At 36.6% G+C, this 12,916-nt stretch overlaps 1 protein-coding gene and 1 long non-coding RNA gene across 2 annotated transcripts in view; one reads left to right on the top strand and one right to left on the bottom strand.

The window, feature by feature from the left end:
• The window catches only part of LOC130541442 (uncharacterized), a 75,983-nt gene extending 73,655 nt beyond the window's left edge, over positions 1-2,328 (top strand). Inside the window, exon 3 of the long non-coding RNA XR_008955499.2 lies at positions 1,258-2,328. This is a non-coding gene — a long non-coding RNA (uncharacterized LOC130541442). The remainder of the gene's footprint in view (positions 1-1,257) is intronic.
• The window catches only part of CNGA1 (cyclic nucleotide gated channel subunit alpha 1), an 84,805-nt gene that overhangs the window by 56,705 nt on the left and 15,184 nt on the right, over positions 1-12,916 (bottom strand). The window lies entirely within an intron of this gene.

Here is a 12,916-nt window from a genome sequence, read left to right as displayed (position 1 = left end):
AAACACTTCTGTATTTTTTTTACTTAGGATTCCAAACAAGAGGAAATGGAGGCTATACAGCTCTCAGAGTAGCAACATTAATAATGAGATAAACTCCACCTTAAATGGGTTGAGGAAAAAATAATAATAATGAAATAAACAACACTGCCTTCCACAGCTCTTTGAGTGCAAAAGTTCTCATACAGATTTCACTGGCAAAGTCTGGGGGTCCAGGACTCAATGATATTATATTTAGTATAATATTGTAATTTAGTATAATATCATAATTTAGTAAATATATACAAGTGTGTTCTTTTCTGAGACAATTCATCAAATTGCCTCCTCAAAATAGCTAATGTGAGTCAATATATTCATTCATTCAGTGTACATTTATTTGGTACCTATTAACTCTTCCTCATTAAAAGACCTCAATTTGAGTCCACAGTACAGTCATCCCTAGGTATACGTGGTGATCGGTTTGGTTGAAAAAAATCCACATATAAGCGGACCCATGTAGTTCAAGCCCAAGTTGTTCAAGGGTCAACTTTAAATAGAATGTACAGGATTAAGAAAATGCTATTGTTCTTAGTTTAAAAAAGAAAAGGATATTACATGCTAGATACTGGGCAAGGGAGTATTCATTAGATCCCCTACTGTGAAAAGCAATTTGCCTAGTCAAGAGTATCACCTTGGGACATTAGACAAACTTTGCTTAAAATTTCAAATTTTCTACTTGCTTAGCTGTGTTACTTAGGTCAAGTTACGTCCTTCATGATTTCTTAATTAAATGATCAATCTAATGTGTAAACTGCCAAAAATGAGGTGCTCCATCTATGGTTAGATTCCTGCTAATGAGCAAACTATCTTTGGTTATAATTTAACTTCTCAGGTAGATTTGTTTACAGGGAAACTCATTAGTTACAGAACATGAGCATCCAATCTGTAAAACCAGACCCTTGAAAGTTAATTTTATATGAAATCTGTCCCCAGAATCCCTTAATCACTGAACAAGTAAATAAAATAAAATTTTGATCACACACAATTCTACCTCTGGGAGTTGTACACTTACCAGGGTACCATCATTCTACAGTAACTGAAATTTCAAGCCCCCCCATAAATTACTAAGCATTATAAAATAAGTAAATTATTTATTATTGTGTCTGAATTTAAATGACCTTGAAAACTGATAAAATTTTGGTCAGTCTTAAAGATCTAAGAAAAGTTAAATAATCAAAATTTAGCACCTGATTTAAAAAAAAATTTTTTTTGTTTCCGTAGGTTATTGGGGAAGCAGGTGGTGTTTGGTTACATGAGTAAGTTCTTTTGTGGTGATTTGTGAGATTTCATTGCACCCATTGCCCAAGCAGTATACACTGAACCCTATTTGTAGTCTTTGCTCCCTCACCCCCTTCCCACCCTTTCCCCCGATTCCCCAAGTCCATTGTGTCATTCTTATTGTGGGAAGTCAAGAACCCCGAACGGAGGGACCAGCTGAAGCTGCAGCAGAAGAACATAAATTGTGAAGATTTCATGGACATTTATTAGTTCCCAGAATTAATACTTTTATAATTTCTTATGCCTGTCTTACTTTAATCTCTTAATCCCATCATCTTCATAAGCTGAGGATGTGTGTTGCCTCAGGACCCTGTGATGATTGTATTAACGGTACAAATTGTGTGTAAAACATATGTGTTTGGACAATATGAAACTGATTGTAAAACATGGGTGTTTGAACAATATGAAATCAGTACACCCTGAAAAAGAACAGAATAACAGCGATTTTCAGGGAACGAGGGAGGATAAAGGTCTGACTGCCTGTGGGGTCGGGCAGAATACAGCCATATTTTTCTTTCTGCAGAAAGTGAGTAGGAGAAATATTGCTGAATTCTTTTCCCAGCAAGGAATAAACCTGGGGAAGGAATGCATTCTTGGGGGGAGGTCTATAGATGGCCACTCTGGGAGTGTCTGGCTTATGCGGTTGAGATAAGGGCTGAAATACGCCCTGGTCTCCTGCAGTACCCTCAGGCTTACTGGGATTGGAAAATTCCAGCCTGGTAAATTCTAGTCAGACCAGTTCTCTGCTTTCGAACCCTGTTTCCTGTTAAGATGTTTATCAAGACAATGCGTGCACAGTGGGACATAGACCTCCATCAGTATTTCTAATTTTGCCTTGCCTTGTGATCTTTATTGCCCTTTGAAGCATGTAATCCTTGTGACCTACTCCCTGTTTGTACACCCCCTCCCTTTCTAAAATCCCTAATAAAAACTTGCTGATTTTGCAGCTCAGCGTCACCATCACGGTCCTACCAATATGTGATGGCACCCCCGGAGGCCCAGCTGTAAAATTTCTCTCTTTGTACTCTTTCTCTTTATTTCTCAGACCGGCCAACACTTAGGGAAAATAGAAAGAACCTACGTTGAAATATGGGGGCTGGTTCCCCCAAAACATTCTTATGCTTTTGCATCCTCATAGCTTAGCTCCCACTTACGAGCGAGAATATACAATATTTGGTTTCCCATTCCTGAGTTACTTCACTTAGAATAATAGTCACTAATCTCATCTAGGTAGCCATGAATGTCATTAGTTCATTCCTTTTTATGGTTGAGTAGTATTCCATTATATATATATATATGTATATACACCATGATCTCTTTATCCACTCATTGATTAATGGGCATTTGGACTGATTCCATGTTTTTTGCAATTGCAAATTGTGCTGCTATAAGCATGAGTGTGCAAGTATCCTTTTTGTATAACAACTTCTTTTCCCCTGGGTAGATACCCAGTACTGGGATTGCTGGATCAAATGGCAGTTCTACTTTTATTTCTTTAAGGAATCTCCACACTGTCTTCCATAGTGATTGTACTAATTTACATTCCCACCAGCAGTGTAGAAATGTTCCCTGTTCACCGCATCCATGCAAACATCTACTATTTTCTGATATTTTGATTATGGCCATTCTTGCAGGAGTAAGATGGTATTGCATTTCGCATTGTGGTTTTGATTTGCATTTCCCTGATCATTCGTGATGTTGAGCATTTTTTCATATGTTTGTTTGCCATTTGTATATCTTCTTTTGAGAATTGTCTATTCATGTTCTTAGCCCACTTTTTGATGGAATTGTTTGTTTTTTTCTTGCTGATTTGTTTGACTTCATTGTAGATTCTGGATGTTAGTCCTTTGTCAGATGTATAGATTGTGAAGATTTCCTCCCACTCTGTGGGTTGTCTGTTTACTCTGCTGACTGTTCCTTTTGCCAGGTAAAAGCACTTTAGTTTAATTAAGTCCCAACTATTTATCTTTGTTTTTATTGTATTTGCTTTTAAGTTCTTGGTCATGAAATCTCTGCCTAAGCCAATGTCTAGAAGGGTTTTTTCAATGTTATCTTCTAGAATTTGTACAGTTTCAGGTCTTAGGTTTAAGTCTTTAATCCATCTTAAGTTGATTTTTATATAAGGTGAGAGATGAGGATGAACTTTTATTCTCCTACATGTGGCTAGCCAATTATCCAAGCACCATTTGTTGAAAAGGATGCCCTTTCCCCACTTTATGTTTTTGTTTGCTTTGTTGAAGATCAGTTGGCTGCAAGTATTTAGGCTTATTTCTGGGTTTTCTATTCTGTTCCATTGGTCTATGTGCCTATTTTTATGCCAGTATCATGCTGTTTTGGTGACTATGGCCTTATAGTATAGTTTGAAATCAGGTAATGTGATGCCTCTAGACTTGTTCTTTTTGCTTAGTCTTGCTTTGGCTATAAGGGCTCTTTTTTGGTTCCATATGAATTTTAGAATTTTTTTATAGTTCTATGAAGAATGATGGTGGTATTTTGATGGGAATTGCATTAAATTTGTAGCTTGTGTTTGATAGTATGGTCATTTTCACAATATTGATTCTACCCATCCATGAGCATGGGATGTGTTTCCATTTGTTTGTGTCATCTATGATTTCTTTCAACAGTGTTTTGTAGTTTTCCTTGTAGAGTTCTTTCAACTCTTTGGTTAGGTATATTCCTAAGTATTTTGTTTTTTTTGCAGCTATTGTAAAAAAAAGGTTGAGTTCTTGATTTGATTCTCAGCTTGGTTGCTGTTGGTGCATAGCAGAGCTACTGATTTGTGTACATTAATTTTGTATCTGGCAACTTTGCTGAATTCTTTTATCAGTTCTATGAGCTTTCTGGAGGAGTCTTTAGGATTTTCTAGGTAAACAATCATACCATCAGCAAACAGTGACAGTTTGACTTCACCTTTACTGATTTGGATGCCATTTATTATTTATTTATTTATTTATTTTGTCTGATTGCTCTGGCTAGGAGTTCCAGTGCTATGTTGAAGAGGAGTGGTGAGAGTGGGCATCCTTGTCTTGTTCCAGTTCTCAGAGGGAATACTTTCAACTTTTCCCCATTCAGTATTATGTTGGCTGTGGGTTTGTCACAGATGGCTTTTATTACATTGAGGTATTTCCCTTGTATGCTGATTTTGCTGAGAGTTTTAATCATAAAATGATGTTGGATTTTATTGAATGCTTTTTCTGCATCTATTAAGATGATCATGAGATTTTTGTTCTTAATTCTCTTTATGTGGTGTATCACATTTATTGACTTGCATATGTTAAACCATCCCTGCATCCCTGGTATGAAACCAACTTGATCAGAGTGGATTATCTTTTTCATATGTTGTTGGATTCGGTTAGCTAGTATTTTGTTAATTTTAGCATCTACGTTCATCAGGGATATTGGTCTGTAGTTTTCTTTTTTGGTTATATCCTTTCCTGGTTTTGGTATTAGGTTGATGCTGGCTACATAGAATGATTTAGGGAGGGTTCCCTCATTCTCTATCTTGTGGAATAGTGTCAGTAGAATTGGTACCAATTCTTTGAATGTTTGGTAGGAATCTGCTGTGAATCTGTCTGGTTCTGGACTTTTTTGTTGTTGGTAATTTTTAAGTTACCATTTCAATCTCACTGCTTGTTATTGGTCTGTTCAGGTTATCTAATTCTTCCTGATTTAAGCTAGCAGGGTTCTGTCTTTCCAGGAATTTATCCATCTCTTCTAGGTATCCTGGTTTATGTGTGTAAAGGTGTTCATAGTAGCCTCGAATAATCTTTTGTATTTCTGTAATGTCAGTTGTAATATCTCTCATTTCATTTCTTATTGAGCTTTTTTGGATTTTCTCTCTTCTTTTCTTGGTTAATCTTGCTCATGGTCTATCAATTTTATTTATTTTTTCAAAGAATCAGTTTTTTGTTTCATTTATCTTTTGTATTGGGGGTTCAATTTCATTTATTTATGCTCTGATCTTGCTTATTTCCTTACTTCTGCTGGTTTTGGGTTTGGTTTTTTTCTTGTTTCTCTAGTTCCTTGAGGTGTGACCTTAGATTGTCTGTTTGTGCTCTTTCAGACTTTCTGATGTGTTTGGGGCTTTGAATTTCCTCTTAGCACCACCTTTGCTGTATCCCAGATGTTTTGATAGATTGTGTCACTATTGTCGTTCAGTTCAAATAATTTTCAAATTTCCACCTTGATTTCACTTTTGACCCAGTGATCATTCAGGAGCAGGTTATTTAATTTCCATGATTTGCATGGTTTTGAAGGTTTCTTTTGGAGTTGATTTCCAGTTTTGTTTCACTGTGGTCTGAGAGTGCCTGATATGATTTCAATTTTCTTAAATTTATTGAGGCTCATTTTGTGGCCTATCATATTGTCTATCTTGGAGAAAGTTCCATGCACTGTCAAATAGAATGTATATTCTGCAGTTGTTGGAAGGAATGTTCTGTATATATCTGTTAAGTCCATTTGTGCCAGGGTATAGTTTAAATCCATTGTTTCTTTGTTGACTTTCTGTCTTGATGACCTGTCTAGTGCTGTCAGTGGAGTACTGAAGTCTCCCACTACTATGGTGTTGCTGTCTATCTCATTTCTTAAGTCTATTAGTAATTGCTTTATAAATTTGGGAGCTCCAGTGTTAGGCGCATATATGTTTAGGATTGTGATAGTTTCCTATTGGACAAGGCCTTTTATCATTATATGATGTTCCTCTTTGTCTTTTTAACTGCTGTTGCTTTAAAGTTTGTTTTATCTGATGTAAGAATCCTGCCTGCTTTTGGTGTCATTTTGCATGAAATGTCTTTTTCCACCCCTTTATCTTAAGTTTATGTGAGTCCTTATGTGTTAGGTGAGTCTCCTGAAGGCAGCAGACAGTTGGTTGGTGAATTCTTATCCATTCGGTAATTCTTTTATCTTTTAAGTGGAGCATTTTGGCCATTTACATTCAATGTTAGTATTGAGATGTGAGGTGTCATTCCATTCATTGTACTACTTGTTGCCCATATACTTTGGTTTTTTGTTTTTTAAATTGTATTTCTGTTTTATAGGTTCTGTGAGATATATGCTTTAAAGAGGTTCTGTTTGATGTGTTCCCAGGATTTGTTTCAATATTTAGAGCTCTTTTTAGCAGTTCTTGTAGTGGTGACTTGGTAGTGGTGAATTATTTCAGCTTTTGTTTATCTGAAAAAGACTGTATCTTTCCTTCATATATGAAGCTTGGCTTCACTGGATACACAATTGTTGGCTGATAATTGTTTTGTTTGAGGAGGCTGAAGATAGATAGAATCCCTTCTAGCTTGTACAGTTTCTGCTGAGAAATCTGCTATTAATCTGATAGGCTTTCCTTTATAGGCTACCTGGTGCTTTTGTCTCACAGCTCTTAAGATTCTTTCCTTTGTCTTAATTTTAGATAACCTGATGACAATGTGCCTAGGTGATGATCTTTTTGTGATGAATTTCCTAGGTGTTCTTTGTGCTTCTTGTATTTGGATGTCTAGGTCTCTAGCAAGGCCATGGAAATTTTCCTAGATTATTCTCCCAAATATGTTTTCCAAACTTTTAGAATTCTTAGATTTGGTTGGTTAACATAATGCCAGACTTGTTGGAGGCTTTGTTCATATTTTCTTATTCTTTTTTGTCTTTGTTGGATTGGATTAATGCAAAGACTCTGTCTTCAAGCTCTAAATTTCTTTCTTCTACTTGTTTGATTATGTTGCTGAGATTTTCCAGAGCATTTTGCATTGCTCTAAGTGTGTCCATTGTTTCCTGAAGTTTTGATTGCTTTTTATTCTTGCTATCTATTTCATTATTTCTCCCTTCACTTCTTGTATCATTTTTTTATTTCCTTAAATTGGGCTTCAGCTTTCTGTGGTGCCTCCCTGATTAGCTTAATAACTAACCCCCTGAATTCATTTTTGGGGTTTCTTCTCAGCTTGGATCCATTGCTGGTGAGCTAGTGTGATTTTTGGGGGGTGTTAAAGAACATTGTTTTGTTATATTACCAGAGTTGGTTTTCTGGTTCCTTCTCATTTGGGTTGGCTCTATCAAAGGAAAGGTCTAGAGCTGAAGGCTGTTGTTCAGATTCTTTTGCCCCACAGGGTGTTCCCTTGATGTAGTACTCTCACCCTTTTCCTATGGATGTAGCTTCCTGAGAGCCAAGCTGTAGTGATTATTATCTCTCTTCTGGATCTAGCCACCCAGCAAGTCTACCAGGCTCTGGGCTGGTACTAGGGGTTGTCTGCACAGAGTCCTGTTACATAAACCATCTGTGGGTCTCTCATCTGGGGATACCAGTACAGTATTTGGAGTGTTTCCTGGGTCCTGCAGGAGCAATCCACTTCCTTCAGAGAGGTCTCTGGGTACTCCCAGGTTTCCTGATTTATTCCTACAGTCATTCTGGTGCAAAAATTCATGACATGAGCCTCCACACACTGCTCTGTCTATCTGAGTCAGAGCTGCAATCTAGTCCTGCCTCCCATCCACCATGATCCCTCCTCTTAGGGAGTAAGTCCTCCAGCCCTCAGCATGATTGGGGTGGCCTCAGAGACTTGCAACTGATGTTGATAGCTCCTTGGAATATTGGAAATTTAGTGGACTTGAGATTTGCATCCTGGTTTAGATTTTGCATCCTGGTTTGCTAATTTAGATTTGCATCCTGGTTTGCTAATTTCTGACAGCACTGTAGCCTTGGGAAAATTATTTAACTGCCCTGAACCTTGTTGTTGCCATTTTTTATTAGCATAATGGGAATAGATTCTTCTAATCAAGGTATGGTAAATAGAAATGATTGACATAAAACTCTTCACACCAGGCCTGGCACAAATTGAGTCCTTAATTACAGTAAATATTAAGATTATTATTATTTTCCTGTGAGATAGTTCCTGGAGCTTATTATTAAATAATTCATTGTAATTGTATTAAGTTTCTGGTTAAATAACATAATCAAATACAAAGGGCTCAAAGAAATCCAGAGTAAGGAAAAAAAATTATTGGGGAAGAGAGTATGGTTGTACCTGAACATTTTAAGATTTTAAGTCTCTTAGGGGCTGGGCACAGTGACTCATGCCTGTAATCCTAGCACTTTGGGAGGCCGAGGTGAGTGGATCACCTGAGGTCAGGAGTTTGAGATCAGCCTGGCCAACATGGTGAAACCTGCATCCCTACGAAAATTTAAAAAATTAGCTGGGCTTGGCACACATCTGTAGTCCCCCAGCTACTCAGGAGGCTGAGGCAGGAGAATCACTTGAACCCAGGAGGTGGAGGTTGCAGTGAGCCAAGATTGTGCCACTGGACTCCAGCCTGGGCAACAGAGTGAGACTCTGTCTGAAAAAAAAACAAAAACTTAGGTAAATATGAAATCATGCTAACCTATATAATGTTGTGCCTTAAATATACCTGAAGACTTTTGCAGAGTCCATAGTGGAAATATTGTTGCTTATTACCCTTCCCCAAAACTGGCTTTCAATTTAGCTTTCTCAGACATGACAAATTATCTATGTGATATAAGCCTCCTAACTTTTGTTGCTGCTGCCACTTCTTCCACAGGCCTACCCCTAACATTAACAGAACTGGGGCAAGAAAACAAATGGATACCTATGTACTACATTACTAAATATTTAAAATCAAACTAATGAGCTGTTAAAATGAATTTTTGTCCTCACCTTGAAAAACAAACCTTCATAACCAAAATATTAAAAATCTATAAAGCAATGATTTTAATATGATTAAAACCTAGCAAAATGTCAAAGACAACTGGATTTAATTATTATTGTACATGTCTGGTTAGGTCTGTTGATGGGTCAGGGGTATTCATATTAGTAATAAAATAGAGATATACATAAATGTAAGTTATTATGTATTATATATAATTTACTTTTCTGCCTTCTCAGAAAAATACTAAATATATTGTGATAATCAAGATTTTACATTATTTGGTGGTAGTGCTGTTTCACAACACTTTGAGTCATTATAGATTGTAGTAATTTTTATCAATTCCTACTTGCACAAACTTTGCATTGTCTCAACACAATTTATAAAATGAGACAGCTTCACAAATAAATCATGAATTTTAAATATTATATTCAAACATTGCAGTGGGCTCCCACAAATCAACAATAGATGCTTCTTGACTTAAAATGTGATTATGTCCCAATAAACCTATAATAAATTGAAAATATCATAAGTTGAAAAGGCATTTAATACCCCAATACATCCACCATAAAGTAGAAAAATCATAAGATGAACCATCATAAGTAAAGGAACATCTGTATACTGTAGTCTAAGTTTTTGCTCATGAAAAAGTAGCTTGACTTCAAATTGGACAAAATGCACAAAACAACAACAGAAGTATGGCATTAGAGAAATGGGGGAAAAATGAGTTGAACCCTGTCCAAAGACCATTTTTAATCTGTGACATGAGAAAAATAAACCAAGCACAGCCCAGCAGTCTTGTTTAGCTAAGGAGTCAGAAATATGACCTTGGAGACTGAAGTAGCCAGAATTTTCAGAGCAAAGTATTAGAGAAGAGGAAGCAATGTAGAGAAAGAACCAGAAATCTGCAGAGAGGTCTTTTCCAGTCTTTGTGGAATGCTAATCTGGACATGCATAAATGAAAATTCCACAGACTGGACAAAGAATAACTTCCAAGGTATTAACAGTTAAATAATCCCAAAACTCGAACAATAAAAAAAAACCCAAGAATGAACAATAAAAAAAAATAAAAAAATAAAAAAAAATAATCCCAAAACTCACACAGACCTTGGAGATATTCAAGTTACTACCTGTAGACTGGAGAGATTCAGTGAAGACCTCAGGCATTAATAATGCTTACATGGACTTGGCACAGTGGCTCATGCCTTTAATCCCAGCACTTTGGTAGGCTGAGGTGGGCAGATCATTTGAGGTCAAGAGTTCGAGACCAGCCTGACCAACATGGTGAAAACCCGTCTCTACTAAAAATACAAAAAAAATTAGCTGGGCAAGGTGGCACATGCCTGCAGTCCCAGCTACTCAGGAGGCTGAGGCAAGAGAATCGCTTGAACCTCAGAGGTGGAAGCTGCAGTGAGCAGAGATCACACTGCTGCACTCCAGTTGGGCAACAGAGCGAGACTCTATCTCAAAAATAAATAAATAAATAAAAAATGTAAATGCTCACATGAAAAGCCACACTTCAATAGCAGGGCTAACCTAACTCTAGGTTAAAGGATACAGTACCCCCTTATTTGTGGTTTTACTTTCAACAACTTTATTTACTTGTGGTTGAGCATGGTCTTAAAATATTTAATGCAAAATTCCAAAAATAAACAATTCATAAGTTTGACATATTATCAGAAGTTCAATAGTAGCCTGATGCTATTTCACAATGCCAAGTCATTCACCTCCTTCATCTCATCACATAGGCATTGTATCATCTCATATCATCACAAAAAAGGGGAATATAGTATAAGATATTTTGAGAGAAAGAGAGAGAGACCACATTCACATAACTTTTCTTAAAGTATATTGTTATAATTGTTCAATTTTATTATCAGGTGTTAATCTCTTTCCATGCCTAATTTATAAATTGAATTTTATCATAGGCAAAAATACATAGTGTATATAAAATTTGGTACTGTCCATGGTTTCAGGCACCCCCTGGGGGTCTTGGAACATATTCCCTGCAGATAAAAGAGAACTATGATACTCTCAATCTGCCATATAAGTCTTAAAAGAAGCTCATAAAGGATCAAACTAATTTGCAAATAATTCAAATTCCTTCCCCTCTTTTAAGGAGGCAATAAAATCCAAACACTTCACAATATGGACTAATAATGTCTGGCATTCAATCAGAAATTACTAGACACATAAAGAAGCAGGAAAATGTGACCCATAATCAGGAAAAAAATCAGTCAATAGCTGCATACCCAGAAGTGACAGAAATCATGGCATATGTCTGGGGACAGTAGCTCACACCTGTAATCACAGCACTTTGGGAGGCCGAGGCAGGTGGATCACCTGAGGTCAGGAGTTTGAAACCAGCCTGGCCGAAATGGTGAAATCCTGTCTCTACTAAAACTTCAAAAATTAGCCAGGTGTGGTGGCACTCGCCTGTAGTCCCAGCTACCCAGGAGGCTGAGGTAGGAGAATCACTTGAACCCAGGAGGCAGAGGTTGTAGTGAGCCAAGATCATGCTCCTGCACTCTCCAGCCTGGTGACAGAGAGAGATTTCATTTCAAAACTAATAATAATAATAATGGATTAGCAAACAAGGACATTAAAATATGTATTATAAATATGCTCAAGAATTCAAAATAAATCATTTATATAATCAACAAACAAATTTAAAACACAGGAAAAAATAACAGAACTTCTAGAAATTAAAATATCTGAAATTAAAATTTTATTAGATGTCTGTTCAGTAGAATAGAAAATGTAGATGATAAAATCAGTGAATGTGAAGACATAGCAATTGAAGCTGCCAAAATAAAGCAAAAAGAGATAAAACATTGGAATCTTAGTAACTCGTGGAACCATATTAATTAGATCAACATGTGTAATTGGTACCCTAGAAGCAAGGAGGTAAAAACAAATATTTGAAGAAATAATGTCCAATAATTTTCCAAATTTGATGAAAAGTATAAAATTACATATTCAAGAATTTCAATGAACCCCAAGCAGAATAAAAACAAATAAAATCACTTCAAAGCAAATAAAAGCCCAATTACTAACAATAAGTGTTTTTGTTTTTTTTTTTTTTTTTTTTTGAGACAGAGTTTCGCTCTTGTTGCCCAGGCTGGAGTGCAATGGCATGATCTCGGCTCACCGCAACCTCCGCCTCCCAGGTTCAAGCGATTCTCATGCCTCAGCCTCCCAAGTAGGTGGGATTACAGGCATGTGCCACCACCCCAGCTAATTTTGTATTTTTAGTAGATACAGGGCTTCTCCAGATTGGTCAGGCTGGTCTTGAACTCCCGACCTCAGGTGATCTGCCCACCTCAGCCTCCCAAAGTGCTGTGAATACAGGTGTGAGCCACCGTGCCCAGCAACAATAAGTGATTTTTTTTAAAAATTAAACAGCCAGAGGGAGAAAGTAGGCACATTACATACAGTGGGGGAGGGGGGGTTGGGAAGGATAATCACAGACTTGTAAATGAGAAACAATGTAAGCTTAGAATATAACAAAGTAGTATTTTTAATGTGCTGAAAGTAAAGAAATACTGTTAATTTATACTTTTGTACCTAGGGAAAATAACTTTTGAAAATAAAGGCAAAATACATCTTTTTCAAACAAACAAAAACTGGGAGAACTTATTGCCAGCAAATCTACATTATAAGAAATATCAAAGGTACCAATCTTTAGCCTTGAATCTAACCACATCAATTTTTATAAAATATGTACTCAGACTAAAAGGCTAATTAAAAGCAAAGATTTTCAGATTGGTTACAAAAGTAAAATGCAACTAAATGTCATTTATGAGAAATAAGCTTTAAATAAAAAGACACAGATAGGTTAGATGTAAAGGGGGAAAAAAGGCATGTCATAATAATAAATGTTAATAGGCTGGGCACGGTGGCTCAGGCCTGTAATCCCAGCACTTTGAAAGGCCAAAGCAGGTGGATCTCTTGAGGTCAGGAG

This window comes from Pan paniscus, chromosome 3 (genome assembly GCF_029289425.2).
Source record: "Pan paniscus chromosome 3, NHGRI_mPanPan1-v2.0_pri, whole genome shotgun sequence".
NCBI lineage: Eukaryota > Metazoa > Chordata > Mammalia > Primates > Hominidae > Pan > Pan paniscus.
The sequence above is the reverse complement of the archived record's forward strand: the minus strand, read 5'-3'. Positions and strand labels throughout refer to the sequence as shown.